At 47.4% G+C, this 3,611-nt stretch overlaps 1 pseudogene; it reads left to right on the forward strand.

The window, feature by feature from the left end:
* The first annotated feature begins 757 nt into the window (after nucleotides 1–757).
* LOC110554743 (NADH dehydrogenase [ubiquinone] 1 alpha subcomplex subunit 3-like) lies at nucleotides 758–1,007 on the forward strand (annotated as a pseudogene).
* The last annotated feature ends 2,604 nt before the right edge of the window (nucleotides 1,008–3,611 follow it).

Here is a 3,611-nt window from a genome sequence, read left to right on the forward strand (position 1 = left end):
CAAAAGAAACTGAGAAAGAGTGGGGTGGGTGGTAAAGCCAAAGGAATAGAGCTCTCTGATAAGTCAAGGAAGAAAGTATTTCAAAGAAGAGAATTTAAATAGGTAAATAAATATACACACAAATAAGACAGTGAATAACAGTAGAGCCAACTCCCCCCTCACACAGGCATGCACCACTTGCACGAGCGCGCACACACACACACACACACACACACACACACACACTGAATTTAGCACTCTGGAGTCATGAGAGCTATTGATAGGGACATTCGACAATGGATGCGGATAAACGTCAGACATGTTGGCTTCAGAGAAGATTCAAGACAGAATTTGAAGACAGGGTACAAGAGAAATAAAATCAATTTGACTGGAAAGTTGATTGATTGTGCTTTTTAAAACTGTCACGAATTTGGCCAGAATGGGTTGTTTACTAATTTAAAAGGAAGAAATTTTGCTAAGAGACAGAAGACTGCCGGAGATGGCGAGGAAACAGCCATGGCCACGGCTGTTCAATTAAAGAGTTTGTAATTAAAGGAAGGGCGGTGAGTGCATGGCTACTCAAGAGCTGAGGGGTATGCAAATGCCACGGCTTTGATCTCCTCAGGCTGTGAGGTAACATGAAGAGGGAAGTGAGGGGCTGGGGTAGTGAGGGCTGGGGTAGTGGGACCTGGGATGAGTGGGCTGGAGTTCTTGAGAGGTTGAAAAGGAGGTAAACAAGCATATAGGTAAACAATTCCTACATGCAGCCAAAAGCAAGATGGCTGGGAGAGTCTCCGCCTTCCTCAAGAATGCTTGGGTGAAGGAGCCGGTGCTGGTGGTGCCCTTCTCTGTCTGGGGCCTCGCTATAATTATGCCTGTGATCAGCCCCTACACTAAGGATGCAGGCATGACCCACTGGGCCACACCTACAACTACCCGGTGCCTGTGCAAGATGATGGCATGCCCCATGTGCCCAGCCACCCCCAGGACCCTCAGGGCCAAGCCTGGAATGGCTGAAGAGCCTGTGACTACTCCTGCTGATGGCAGAGGGCCCTTCCCTGTTGCCCTCCAATAAAAATGTGAAAACCAAAAGAAAAAAAAGAAGAAGAAAAGGAATTCCTACAGTTGGGAGTTCGCCAAGTAACATATATACACACATACACACGTGTGCACACACTTTTGTTTTGTTTTGTTTTGTTTAAAGAAAGCAGGGGTATGGAGACCGCTCATAGGTGAAGCCCTTTCCATGCAAGTGTGAGGTCTTGAATTCCAATCTCCAGCATAAAAACCTGAAAATGTCCCATGCCTGTAATCCCAGGGCTTGGGAGGCGGACATAGGAAGATGCCAGGGACTCACCAGCAGCTTGCCTAGACAAGCAGAGCACTTCTCATTTCCTTCCAAGACAGACCTTATCTCAAAACATAAAGTGGCGGTCTACGCAGATGAAAGTGCCTGATTGTTTGAACTCAGTTCCTAGAAAGCTCGGTCAGATGGAAGGAGAGCGCTGGTGCCATGGAGCGTCCCGTGACCTCCACCTGAGCCCTGTGACCACAGACCATACACTAAAAATATTTTTTAAAGGAAATTAGAAAATTCCCCTGGAACCAAATCTGAGACACATCGTTTGTTTCCTGGGCCTAGGTGTCTACTCTGAAAATACTATATAGCACGTCACGGTGTCGCTGTTTTATAGGTGACAGGCCTAAGGCTAATTAACTCTACCAAGGTTTCTGGCTGTAAGCAGCAGGCATGGCGACGGAGCAGCCACCTTCCTTCTAATCCCCTCTCCTTCCTCCTTGCCTGCCTATATTGCTGTCAGTCAGCAGCCTCGTGAGGCAAGGAGGAACCGAATTTTTAAACGGATTGACCCTGACCTAGTGATAAATGGCTCCGTATTTCATTCTAATAAAGCTGGTAAGTGAATAGACGGCCTAGCCAAGGCTGCACCTGATGGTTGAGGAGCAGGCCGTAGAGAACTGAAAGATAAAGGCGCTTGCCTCACTCCTCTTCTTTCTGCCGTCGCATCATGCTTCTGAGCCACTAACGGCTGGTGCTAGCAGGCGTCCCAAGACTTTAGTGGGACCTTAACCAGCCCACGAGCCTTGCTCTAATCAGGGAGGGGGGGTGCTCTCGGGGGCTGTATGGTTTCTCGTGGGCTACGCTCCATGCCTTGTGACCCCTTCCAGCTCTCACATCACAGGCACCACTTCCGTGTCTCTCTCACATGCTCTTCTTTCAGTGGCACCAGTGGCCGTGTTTGCCGAACACAGATGCAGTGTCCATAGGCCAAGACAAAGCCAGTCTTGCCCATTTATTCACTGGTGTCGTTAAAATCATAACCACCAAGGGACTGGTGTTGGCCTACTATGTTCTCTGGATGAACGACCTTATACCTTTGTATCTGATTGAGCCCATTAACAACGACTAAAACTGCCAGAATTGTAGAATGTCAACACTGGAAGGAGCTTCTTAAATTTTTACCTCTTGTGTGGGAAATACAGCAATTCTCATAGGCATATCAGAGGGCAAGTTCTGGGCATCAGTTCTCTCTCTACACTATGCAGACCTTGGAGGCAGAACTCAGGCTGTCAGGCTTAGTGGCAAGTTCTTTAGCCCGCTAAGCCATCTTGCCAGCCCAGAAATGACATTTTTTTAAGGTCACTGTACCAAATAGATGGATCTATCCTAACACTGGTCAAGCAGTCCTCCATAATCCTTGATTGCATTCCAGAATCCTGGAGCATTATCCTATTCAAAAGCCTAGGGTTGGCGAGATGGCTCAGTCAGCAAAGCGCTTGCCATGCAAGCACGGAAACCTGGGTTCAGTGCCCAGAATCCACACAGAAAGCTACACTTGAATCACACGTCTGTAACCCCAGTGCTGAGAGAGCAGCACACAGAATCACTGGGGCTTGCTGGCCAGGCAGCACGGCCAAACTGGTAAAGCCCAGGTTCAGTAAGAGAAAGTGTCTCAAAAGTAAATTAGTGAAAAAGCTGAGAATGATCAAGAAGGACTAACAGCAACACTTAGCTTCCCCACTAAGAGACGCACATGAGTGCCCAAACTCCTGCCATCACGCACATCAAAAATAATAATAACAAACAATGAGAGAGCCCATATGGCCTTCCGGAAGCCAGGAGGCGCCTCTTACTTTGAGCTAGACTCTGCCTGTCTGGAATGACGATACACCTGTGTTAGCAGACAAGGGCTGGAGAGATGACTCCATGGTGAAAGCACTTGAGAGACTTGCAGAGGACCTGAGTTCTGCTCCCAGCATCCACATGGTGGCTCACAAACTAGCATGGCGGATCACAGTCCAGTGCTCTCTTCTGACCTCCAAGAACACTGCATGTATGTGATACACATACATACATACATACAGGCAAACATGTACACATAAAGTATAACTTTTTATCTTAAAAAAAAAAGAAAGAAAGAAATGTCAAACACGACCAACGTGAGTTAAAACAGCTCATCGAGACCAACTCAGCCACTTAGTGTCTCAGTAGCTGGGTGATTGTCTATACTCAAGGTAAATTTACTTTCAGGATCCCTGTGTTCTGATCAGCTGTAGAGATAACATGTTCAAAGAGAAACCTAAGAAATAGCGAGGTGTGGTGGTGCACTCCT

The sequence above is a fragment of the Meriones unguiculatus genome, chromosome 10 (assembly GCF_030254825.1).
Source record: "Meriones unguiculatus strain TT.TT164.6M chromosome 10, Bangor_MerUng_6.1, whole genome shotgun sequence".
Lineage (NCBI taxonomy): Eukaryota > Metazoa > Chordata > Mammalia > Rodentia > Muridae > Meriones > Meriones unguiculatus.